Source organism: Haliotis cracherodii, unplaced genomic scaffold (assembly GCF_022045235.1).
Source record: "Haliotis cracherodii isolate W230 unplaced genomic scaffold, xgHalCrac1.p SCAF_2, whole genome shotgun sequence".
NCBI lineage: Eukaryota > Metazoa > Mollusca > Gastropoda > Lepetellida > Haliotidae > Haliotis > Haliotis cracherodii.
The window spans coordinates 31377064-31390302 of record NW_027266275.1 but is presented as its reverse complement, the minus strand read 5'-3'; positions in this window follow the sequence as shown (position 1 = coordinate 31390302).

Genomic DNA, 13239 nt, shown 5'->3' with positions numbered 1-13239 from the left:
CATTATCTGTTGGGAAGGTGTTTCTTGAGTGACAAAACAAGGTACCATGATTTCACAATTTATTGACCGCCTCAGTGGTCCAGTGGAAATTGTCTGCCCAGTGAGCGGAAGGTGATTGGTTTGGTCCCCAGCCCTGTCATACTTGAAAACGTTAAAAAATGGTACTTATTGTTACCCTGCCTGGTGCTTGGCATTAAGTGGATAAAACAATGATTCTTAGGGTCAGAGTCAGTATTCTGTGTCTGAGAGGGATATCAATGTTGAAATTGCAGCATGGTATTTCAGTTCGCTTGCACTATAAAACCGGCATAAGTCCGGACTAGCACACATACATCAGACAGGCAGGCATGCCCTCATAATCTTGAACACCTTCCGGTTTCACCTCACCTCAAAATGTGTTATTCAGGGCGATTTCCCTGGGAACTGTAAGTAATTGTATCACTATGAGTAAATGCTGAATGAGCCAAGTTGGTGTTTGTGAAGAACAAAGATGATGTACACCATCAATAGTATCATCATGATCACAAAACTGCTCCAGGATATTGCCCCACCCCAGTCATCCAAGGCAACGAAGTTCACGGTGTAAAGTTGCAACATATTGGGGAGCTAGACTTATATGTGTTCTAATACAAAATTCTTCCTGATTGATTCTTGGATTGTGAGAAACACCCTGTGTTGTGAGAGACATTGTGCCCATAAGTTTCATCTTAAGACTTTGAGTCTTCCTCCCACATTAAGCCACACTCATCACTATTCAAACCATATGACGGCTGCCTGTAAATAATGGAGCCTGGACCAGACAATCCAATGATTGACATCATGAGCAATTGGGATACGATGACATGCATCAACAAAGTCAGTGAGCCTAGCCACCCGATCCTGCTAGTCGCCTCTTATAACAAGCAAAGTCGCATATTAAGACAAGCATGGGTTGCTGAAGACCAACTCTAACCCGGAGCTTCATGGGTGACATTAAGCTGACATGCAATGACATAAATTACATACTCTTCCAATGGACTCTCACCAATGTACTATTTCATCACAACTACTCACAAATTGGTATGCATATTGTTGGTGATAAAGAAAGGACTGCCCCACAGGTCTGGTAGATAGTGTGGGTCCTGAATATAGTTTGATCCCGGCCGCGTCATACCAAAAGAAGTTAAAAAGATGGTACTTTTTGTTACCCTGCCTGGCGCTCGGCTTTAAGATGATAAAACAAGGACTGGTAAACTCCGAGTCAGTCTACTGTGTCACAGTGGGGTATCTATGTTATACTGCGGCATGGTATCTTAGTGAACTGGAGCAAAGAAAACAGCATTAGTTCGGACTAGTGTAGCAGTTTAGTGTATGTCTTTTTAGAGCGAACAAACACATACTACGGGGTTGAGGTCTCTATTGCGATGCGTTGAGTGTGATAAGGATCTATATATCATACACCCTGAAACACATAATTACACAATAAATACTAAGTAAAACATTATCATTACTGCTAGATACATAGCATAAGCCTATTAAAAGTAAATATTTACATATATCAGTCATCCATTAAACATAAGATAGACTTAACCTTAAACGATTATACTAGAACATATACAGTAATATACATGATCAACAATACCGACATTCAAGGGAGATAACTCCTTGACTTTCTTTTGACTATAATATATACACAAAATATATACATAACGCTTACACATTCTGCATCAACATATACAATACTTTAAGACAGAAATTAATGATATGATCTTACATTAAATGTGGTCATCACAATTAGATTACATTGTAAGTCTTAGACAAATATAAATAACTCAATGCATACCCTGTGAGTGATACAAGGGTGTGGGTCCCAACTGCCACACGTATGGCAACACCATAGATTATCTGAATAAACAATACATAGACTAAAACACTATTTAACATTAAATATATTGAACAAAGTAATAGACACATTTTAGTGATAAAGTATGGGTGTTTAGCTTAGCTTATGCAGATATAAATATTTAGACATAATCAACATTTATGTTAGATTACATACATTTAGTTTACTTCATATAACACTTTAAACATACTGTATTATTTAAATACAACATAGGATAGAGATTATAACCATTTAACTCACCTGATTTAATATTGTCTCTTCACACTTTGCTGGTCTGAGCAGTTCTGTCAGTTTATGTGCTGAGAGAGTATGCAGTGTAATCAAAGCATGCAGTTTAACAATAGGTGTTAGCTTGGCCAATCAGCAAATGATGCTTCTGGCCATGGGGCAGTTAGTAGGTAAGACAGGTCAGATACATTTTGTTATAGCTGACTGAAACGGACAACTAGTTATATATGATAAATATACGTAAAAACCTAAAATGAAATTAAAACAAATATATACAAAAACTACATCGGCCACACTAGTACATGCAGGGACGCTCGCATGCACCCACCCATGTCACTTTATGAGTGATATAATCATTTCTGCCACGTTGAACCCCATTTCACCTCGCCCATACAGAAAGTAGTCTGTTTATGCTTTGTTCTAATTACTAAGACATATTTCGGACATGAGAGATAATCATTCTCACTTCACCTTATCAGATGTACAGTAGAAGAATTGTACAGCTCTCCACTAAAATAATTTGTTTTTTTTGTAAGCGCTTCCCTTCACATTGTGATGCTGAATGTAACCCCCGACTTGGCCTCCACTTGTAACAGGGGAGCTACATGTATCAAGGCAACTTTCTAAGGAGTGCTGCAATTTCCAGTATTTGTGGACATGAGATAAGCCTTTGGGTGAGCAAATTGCAGTGTGTCAACACCAGGCCTCCACTGTTTACCTGAGGTTAAGGGCAGATGCAGGTGGTTTAGGGAGTACATGGGTATAAGCTGCACGGTGGACGTCTCTCACTGCTAAATTAGGCAACGAATACCCTCACTGCAGTGACGGGCCTAAATAAGGATGTGTGTTCTCTTGCTGTGAATAGAGAGATACTTGCGGTGCACATTGAACCTGTCCCTGAATACAAAGAGGTGATGCAACTTGCTTGGTATGATGAATCCATACATTTCATTTGGACTTGTTTCCAAAGAAACCATCGATGTATTTGGTAGATTTAAGGTCATCTTCCCGAGGCAAGAGAGTTAGCTGACTATATATGTTCAGTTCCTTGCCGAACTAGGCTGGTATCATGGAGTTTCATTTTGGCTGGACTAACGAGTCTATTCATAGTCCAAACAAACCGCGCAAATAAATCGAAATCCGGTCAGTAAACTGTGGTGCACATTTCGGTCGATTGCAGGATTTGCAAAGCATGTGCACCGCCAACTCGTTTGCAACAGATATTTTCAAGGTTTTTTCATGTTTTTGATCAAGGTGCTCATGTGCTTTGATGCAATTCGCGATGTAAGACCCGTTTTATCACAACATAGGTCTTGATTATCGATCAGATCGTGTTGACCGGGTGCCGCTATTTTGTGTGAAACAAAGGCAAGTGATACGAGAGGTTGAATCTGATTGGTCCATAGGAGAGGCTTAGAAGGGACATGACTCGTAAAAAACACTGGTGGCGCTACGATTGAACCCAGGAATTCCAGCCTTGTTCGGCAAGGGTGGAAAATGGACTTTTAAACTCCCTTGCCCCGGGAAGATGAATTAAGGTAAAACAACGGCAAATTGTGTCGATTACAGGCAGCTGTATGCACAAGGTCAGGGCCATGTGAGCAATTTGAATAATCTTCCTGAAACTGGTTATTTCTGTAGGCATTTCAAGATACAGAACCCAAGTTGCCTTATGAGGCGCATGTAGGTTAAGAGTTACGTTACAATCTCATCCTACCAGGTACCCCATTAAACTGCTGGGTGAACAGAGGCATATTTCGAACGAAATTCCATGTTAAAATGGGGACCTAACGTTGGGATGCTGAGCGGGATGTAGTTCATAGGAAGGATCAGCTCTCGCATTTGACCTGGCTCTGTGGTCGGACCTGCACCAGAGCATGGGCTGTTTGTCGCTCACCATATTAACCATTCGGCTCCTTTTCCTGTTGCTGAATAGCGTACCTGTCCGCTAATTAGTTTCTTTTCTTCACTGACTGTTGCAGAACAGGTTATAAGAAACCCATGCCCGTGTTAGAGCATCATGTGCCCTTTCATGGATAGATAGCATCGCAATTGGTCAACCCCAGGGCATCTATAGATACACTATGTAGCCCTCCTCCGTGGTGTAGTCACAGTAGTGGATAGAGCGTCTGCCTGGAGAGCGGTTCCATCCCCGGCCGCATGATACCAAAATACTTGAAAAGATGGTAAAAGTGCTAATTAATCGCCCAAGACCTGCATGGCTTCGGGCTTTCCTCCAACATTGAGATGACATGTAACTGAATTTTGTTTACAAGCGCCATGAATCCAAACTCCCTCACTAGATTGTCAAATAATCTAGGTCACATTCGACATAACATCAGAATTTAAGCAAGGTTAGCCTTGTTGTTAAAACGTTCGCTTGTCATGCGGGGACCCGGGTTCGATTCCCGACATGGGTGCAATGTGTGAAGCTCATTTCTGGTGTGATATTGCTTGAATATTGCTAAAAGCGGCGCAAAACCATACCCACTCACTCACTAAGAATTTTCAAGTAGTGTTTCCCCCTACATCAAGCTGCCACCCCGACGGATGACTAAAACATGTTCCTTAAACCTCCGCCTCCGTGGTCAAGTGGTAGAGCGTCCGCCCGGAGCGCGGAACGTCGGGGGTTCGATCCCCGGCCGCGTCATACCAAAAGACGTTTAAAGGATGGTACTTGTTGTTACCCTGCCTGGCGCTCGATATTAAGGGGATGAAACAAGTACTGGTCGGCTTGGAGTGATGAGTATACTGTGTCTGTGGGGTATCCCTTTTAAACTGTAGCATGATCTCTCAGTGGGCTAACACTGTAGAAACCGGCATTAGTCTGGACAAGCGCAAGCGCGCACACTCACACACACGCGCGCGTGTTGTGTTGTGTAATATGATAGTCACGTTAACTTGTGTTGACTCCATTTCAAAAATGCTGGTCGAGATTACCTATGTAACTGAGGCAAGCCGAGTTCATGAAATAGCTCATATCTCTTCCATTGTGGGATGAGGACGTTTCACCCCGAAACACCGATAACCAGCCGTCTCCATTTTGTCTTGGTAAACACACACCCGACATTCTGCTCAAATGCTTTGACCTGCGCGTGGCTCCATCTTAGATTGTAAGAGAGCTTTGGCCCATGCAAATATTTACCAACATTTGAAGAATTTCTAAATGATTTTCCTAATTTAGAACAAGGCATTATAACCTTTCTTAACGAACAGTCAAGGGGCGCGTTTCTGCTGATCATACGTCTCAGGTTTGAAATTATGTTTAGAAAGATGTTTATTTTGAAGCCAGCACAAATACCTTGCTTTACGTACATAACGTTACACTTGTCGACCAGTATGTACCGGTCAGTGACATTCGACATGTAGAGAATACAGTGACGTGGCCACACTGACCACTGGCGAGTTTGTATGTAGTCGTGAAGTAGCCCCTAGTTTATACCACCGGGAGAAGTAACACGTGGATGTCGGAAGCCTGAACCGTTTAGTGACGTCATCGGTCAGGGGTTACAGGTCGACCTTGGACGACCTTTACCGCCCGGGGGCATCAAGTCGTGCCAGATGCAGACTGGGAGGGGATCGATAATGGATGAGGCTGTCCGATGGTGTTTGTCGTTTGGATAATCCACATCAGGGATCTTTCTTTTCGGCAGAAGGGTTGTTCTACGTATGTACAGATAGGCTATCGACTGTAATTGCCAGTAGGTATGTGTAGAGTGAAAAATCAACAATTTGTACAATTGATCCGTTCAAAAGCTATCTTAGTGCTTCGAGGATTATAAGAACGATACGTTAAATTAAATTTATTTCTGTTTGTTGTTTAACCCCATCTTTCTGCAATATTCCAATATTGGCAGTTGCTTGTAAACAATCGATTTTGGACCAGGCGATCCAGTGACTGATATTGTGAACAACCACCGACGCTGTTGGGGTGTAATGACACTCTCGAAATTCGAAAGTGACCGACTTTGACCACCCGATCCACTAATTACGACCACCATAGGTATCTGCGTACCTGTTAGATCTTGCCATGTCCCAACGTGGATTTACGGCAGAATATTTATAGTGCACTAATTAGCGACGGCACCAGGACTTCGTTCCTTCAGTCAGCGCTACGACCGTCGGAACTCCGATTCTTGGCATAGACTTACGATAGTCGCTGCGTGAGACCTGGGACCCGTTCCACAAAGCGATCTTAGTGCTACGACTGTCGTAAGTCTGTGTTAAAGAGTGAGTGAGTGAGTGAGTTGGGTTTAACGCCGCTTTTAACAGTATTCCAGTTATATCACGGCGTGTCAGCTTAATGTGGGAGGAAAGCCCGAAGTGATGCAGGTCTCGGACGTTTACTACTTCGGTGAAACCCACGAGCACGGGTATGGTGCTGACAAACCTAGAAACATAATCAGGGCGAACCGGGATTCGAACCCACAATCCTAGGTTTCTCGCATGCCCAAGGGACTCAACTCTGCACAGAGAATCGCGGCGCCTTAGACAACTGGGCCACCCGTGCCCCCCCCCCCCCCCCCCCCCCCCCCCCCGTGTTAAAGAATGGGAGTTACGACCGACTTAGCGCTAAGATAGCTTTGTGAACGGATGTTTTAACTGAACAGTCGACATTCGAAAGTTAGAGGGGTATAGTAGAGAGACCAAGAGGTAAAAGCGCTGGCTGGTCACGTGGGAGATCGGGGTTCGATTCCATGTTGATCCAATGTGTGAAGATCGTTCTTGTAGTCCCCTGTAGTGATATGGCTGGCGTATTTCTACAATCGATAAAAAACATACCCTCCTCACTCAAAGAACCTCATAACTCTTAGTTTCAATGTAAACTGCCGGGCAAAAGAACGCATATACCAATCATGAATGTTTAACAGTGGCTAAAATAAAACAAGAAATTGGTAATTGACGGATTTAATACGCGTATCATAGTTGTGTCTTAGGCCTTAAGTTCGCAGTGTTCCAGCGACTGTTTTCAGTCAAAAAACGTATTGATGATGTTTGTAATTATTTTCTTTAATTCAATATTCAAACGTATACTTTCTTTTGCCCAGCAGTACAAATAAAGGAAGGTCGGATGCACATATGCTTCAACCGGACCTTAAAGCTAGGAACATGGTGTTTTGTTCCACATCTTGCAGACCAATTAATCCAAAACTTAATTTATACAAAACCAGTTCAATCTCTGTGATGGAATGTAATGCTATCAGCCAATCTTGCGGCTATTTGACCGACAGGGTGCATAGAAAAAAACATTGTCTCTTCCCAGCTGCGGGTCATGCACGCGAGCAATCAATGTTACATGAAGTCTAGCAGAACTATCAACAATCACAGGGCTGCAAAGACCTCCACGCCCAAATGTGCTCGTCAAATATTAACTCTCATGCAGCGAGTCGGTGTTGTGTGCGCGCTGGTTTGGGCCGGTGTCTTATTACATGTAGGTCAGTGATGGGCCAACATCCGTCTTGGATACAGCAGTTGGGCGTGATGAGTTGCATACACTCCTCCAGGAAGTATATTGTTATCCATCTATTCATCTATGTAGCTACTCCGGTATGTATAACACAACAGCTATATACACCACGTTCGCTGCAACCCAGTAACGTGAAGCCCCATCAAGTAGTCGCCATCTTGTTGTAGCCTTTCATAAATTGTTGTAATTATGTCTGACCTGAAACAGTTGGACAAACTGCAACACCGGGAAATAATTTGAAACATACTTTCCCAAGAATATACATACTTTCCAACACTATACAAAGACTAAGGCTAAGACTAATACTGATACAAATACTAAGACTTTCCCAACAATATACTAATACTGATACTAAGACTAAGACTAAGACTTTCCCAACAGTATACAAATATTAATACTAAGACTTTCCCAACAGTATACAAATACTAATACTAAGACTAAGACACATGCTAAGACTAAGACTTTCCCCAAAATATACAAATACTAAGACTAATACTAAGACTAAGACTTTCCCAACAGTATACAAATACTAAGACTAAGACCTTCCCAACAATATACAAAGACTACGACTACGACTACGACCACGACTACGACTAAGACTTAATACTAATACTATTGTTTGCAAGGGTTATGATGCATCAAGGACAGTATGAAATAAACTATATTGGATGAAATATAATTGTACATGCACTTTTATAATTCATTCATTCACAGGTCACCAAAACATATGATAGTCTCTGGGGGAGTATTATAAAGAAATAGAATAAACCTACTTGGGGGTGGGGGTCATGAATAACTGGACATTTTATAATAAAATATAATTAAAGTGCTTTTCCGAGAGGGTCGTGAACAAATGTACAAGGACACGAGGAGAGTCAATATGACAAGCTTTAGGGGAGGGGCACTATTTTCAGTACATTAGTGCATAAAAAACCCGACCCACCCAACCCCTGTAATAAATGACCGGTCCCTTAGTGTCGAAGTAGTTCGGTAAAAGCCGACTTCGATATCAGGCTATACTGATAGGTCAATATGGATTCTGCAGGGATCTTTATGATACATCCTCTAAGCGCTGTGTTGAGTTAGCGGGTCGTGTTGCCCAGTACACGTCACATCAACAGTCACGTTGTTTCACCACTGTCCACCGAGTCCAAGTGGGGTCCGGCTTAGAATAGGTCTTCATCACCCCATGCTTGTCAGGCAACTATACTTGTCGTTAGAGGCGACTATACTTGTCGTTAGGGGAGACTAACGGGAGCTAAATTGGTTGATGCTTGTCATCATATCTCAAGTGTGTAGATCGATGCTCATGATGTCAATCACTGGATTGTCTTGTTCAGATTTTCCATTATTTACAGACCACCGTCATACAGCTGGAATTGCAGCGTTAAACAACAAACAAACTGTCCACCATACAATAAACCACATTCCAATCCGCTTAATAGACGTGTGTTGAATTCTGGGTAATTGTACGACAAGGATGGCCCATGATATCAAACACTGGATTGTCTGGTCCAGGCTCGATTATTTACAGACCGCCGTCATATAGCTGGAATATTGTTGAGCGCGGCGTAAAACAACAAACCTATCAATTAGCATAACGGTATTGTGAAGATTCCGGGTTAGAATTGATTTTCAGCCACCCATGATTGTAGTGAGAGGCGACTAACGGGATCGGGTGGACAGACTCGCTGACTTGGTTGATGCATGTCATCTTATTCCAATTGCGAGGATCGATGCTCATGATGCCAGTCACTGGAGTGTCTGGCCCAGACTTGATTATTTACATACCGCCGTCATATATCTGGAATATTGCTGATTGCGGCGTTAAACAGCAAGCACAACAAACAAACAAACAAACAAACAAACAAACAAACAAACATTCGTATAACGTGCCGCAACTGTGTAGAGCTGTGCCCCTTACTTTCACGGAACCGTTGAGTTCGACTCTCCGATTTGCCTCGATTATGATCCGTGGATTATATCACATTCACGCTCGTGATTATGAACGCGTGATAACCGCACTACTTCGATCTTCTTCCCACATCAAGCTGAACCTGGGTCGGTCGGGTAGCCTAGTGGTTAAAACGTTCGCTCGTCACGCCGAAGACCCGGGTTCGATTCCCGACATGGTGTGCCCCGCCGTGATATTGCTGGAATATTGCTAAAAGCGGCGTAAAAACCATACTCACTCACTCACTCAAGCTGAACCGTGATATAACTGTAATACTGTCGAAAGGGATGTTTGATAGTAGGTTCGAGATTTAGAACACATGATCGTCTGCATCCAGAACAGAATAAATGAACAATGGCATTTAGTAAAAAAAAAGTAAAAACATATCGTCCGGTTCGGATTCCGGATATCTGACTTCCGGATAGGCGAGGTCTTACTGTATGCAGGGCGGTTACTCCTTGTACAGGTCAAAGATCAAATGTCAAAATATCACAGAGAATTGTATTGGATTAAGATTAAGGAACAATGTTAACTTGACTTCGAAATATAATCAATACAATGAAAGGGCAGGCACATGCTACTGTTCACTTATTATGTATAGTTAATGACAAGTCAGGGCCTATCGACAACCCGACCTGATGTAAAACCCTCGATTGTGAGGGTTGTCTTCAGAGGAAAACATTAGAGAATTATTCCAGTATTGATGGACGACCTGGGGCTAGCAACGCCACGTAACATGCGTGCTGTATCCAGGTTGTGCCGTGGCGTCGTGGAGTGGAATATGCTTGATTTGGACATCGCAAAGAGTGGAGTATGTTTGACTAGGCAGGAGGCAGGAATGCTACATTCAACAGACCTATCATACAATATCTGATCACACTTTTTCAAGTCAAACATACATTGTGGTTTCCTGCTGAGCAAATGTCTTTCAGCTGTTGTTAAATGTGTGTGTCAGATTTGTAAACGTCTGAAATATGAACTGTGTTTCTCCCTCTTAAGAAATGTCAAGTGCCTTTGAGGCGGTGTTCCTTCCAACATATTACAACCTAAACCAATATTTACCGTTGGTTACACTATGTCCATAGACAAATATTTTATTCTGCTTGAATTTGAAGGCAAAAAGTTTATCTTTACAAATTGTAACATATTCATGTTCATATTAATAATCTCACGCACCATGTAATATGATAAATATTATTTTTAATATAGGGTATAGAGATAGCAAATAGACATACCGCATTAATATTGACTTATGCCATTTTTAAGAACGTAAGCGTTTGTCAATGGTATACATCGGATTATGATTAATTGCTTTGTCAATAACATGCACACAGCAACTAGGAATTACACTGGGGATCTAAGCTCTGAATAACCTTTCAAGCTCTTTCGAGACACCTTAAGCGTTTGTCATGTTATTTATACAGGTGAGTACAATGCTGATAACATGGGGTATTAACCCGTGAAGATCTGCGTTAGAATTGGTCTTCAGCAACCCATACTTGTCGTAAGAGGCGACTAACGGGGTCGGGTGGTCAGACTTGGTTGATGCATGTCATCGTATCCCAATTGCATAGATCGATGCCCATGATCACTGGATTGTCTGGTCCAGACTCGATTATTTACATACCGCCGTCATATAGCTTGAATACTGCTGGGTGCGGCGTAAACCAACCAACCAACCACCATTAGCATAACGGCCCCGTGAAGATCCCGGGTTAGAATTGATCTTCAGCCACCCACCCAACCAGCCAGCCAACCAACCAACCAACCAACTAAACAAACAAACAAACAAACAAACAAACAAACATGGGGTATCAGACTCGACCTCTCGCTCGTCAGTTGAAAGACGTAACCGTCGTGGTGGACATGTTTGAGCCGGTTAATCCGAGTCTGGGTATAACTTATTCTGGTTCAATAAATCTTTGTCCTGTGTGGAGACGCAGTAATGCAATGTCCCAACACTTGAACTTCCCTCGGCTCAGTGTAATATGAATTAGAGTGGTGGGGGAGCCTTGTGGTTGAAGTGATGGTTTCCCACGCGGACCACCCGGGTTTGATTCCCAGCATGGTTACAATGTGTGCATCCCATTACGGATGTCCACCTACCATCAACAATTCCTTATCGGTGGCTGTGTCTTCGGTGTTGAATCCCGAGGTTATCACGTAATCAGCGTGTTCGCACCTGTCTTGTTCACGTCAATGCACGCGCAACACATTCTGGTGTCCTTGCTTGGCTTACAACTGTTGAGCAAAAGTCTGTTCATCAGAATGCTACACATGTGATATGATATATAGCAAAGGTAAATAAGTTTGCACATCAGATCGTTTCGCTTAGAATACCAGAAAAACCCAAACGGTGGTGTTTTCAAGGGGCCGCCATCTTGTTTTCCAAACCCCGTACCTGTCTTTGTTTTCGATCTGGCATCCTTATCAAATTCACTTTTTATGAAATAAAGTATACTTATTTGAAGGTAAGTGATTAAGGAAGAGATTGGTACTAAGACTGACAAAAATACTTTATGATTTGTTGCCAATCAGAGATATGAAGTGCGTTGTTAATCCTACGGTATATGGCAGACCTTTATTACGGGATGATCCGTAAGCTTCAGTTGTGACACGCTGTAAACTGACATAGACGGGAACGGATGTCCGGATACTGTAACCACAGCTAGAATCACCTGCTTTAACATTGTGTCGGATGACGTCTCATGTTCTGGTTCTGATGCTGAAGAAGTCGGATCGTCAGGCGTGTAAATGTTCAAATAGCCATAGTTAGACTAACATCTAGTCTCTGAAATGAACATATCGTACAGAAAAAAACAGTTGTTCAGTTATCTTAATAAAAATATGATAAAAGGGAGCCCAGTGACTCTCTTCATTTTCAGATACTGATACTGCAGTAATCTAGACTTGCCAAACATTATAGACTTGCATGGGCTGTATTTGATATATATTTGTATCAGGGTCTGTAAGACAGACTAAACCATAGTCAACAGGTGTTGCGATATAACGAGTCCGGTTTTAAATGCCGAATTTAGCTGTGTTTCAGAAGTACTATGCAGGACACCAGAAACGGGCTTCACCCATTGTGCCCGTATAGGGAATTGAACCCGGGTCTTTGACGTGACGTGTGAACGCTTTAACCAATGGGCTACCCCGCCGCCCCTACTGAGAAAGATTGGGGTTACAATATGTAATATCATATTCCTTCAAAATGGATCGTTGTTCAATCACCGGTTGGGGCGGTCGGATAGCCTAGTGGTTAAAGCGTTCGCTCGTCACGCCGAAGACCCGGGTTCGATTCCCAACATGGTTACAATGTGTGAAGCCCATTTCTGGTGTCCCCTGCCGTGGTAACGTAACGTAGGGTAACGATTGTTTTTTTCTGTTCATGTAAGATGCTGTTGATGGAAAACATTATGAGGCGAGGTGAGATGAAATCTGGTTTAACGTCACGTTCAAAGTTTCAGCACTGATAGGGGCGGTTGGGTAGCCTAGTGGTTAAAGCATTCGCTCGTCACGCCGAAGACCCGGGTTCGATTCCCGACATGGTTACAATGTGTGAAGCCCATTTCTGATGTCCCCCGCCATGATATTGCTGGAATATTGCCAAAAGCAGCGTAAAACCATACTCATTCATGTAATGGTCCACGAACCATTCCGAGAAAGAATATAGGTCTCCAGCAACCCATGCTTGTCTTAAGAGGC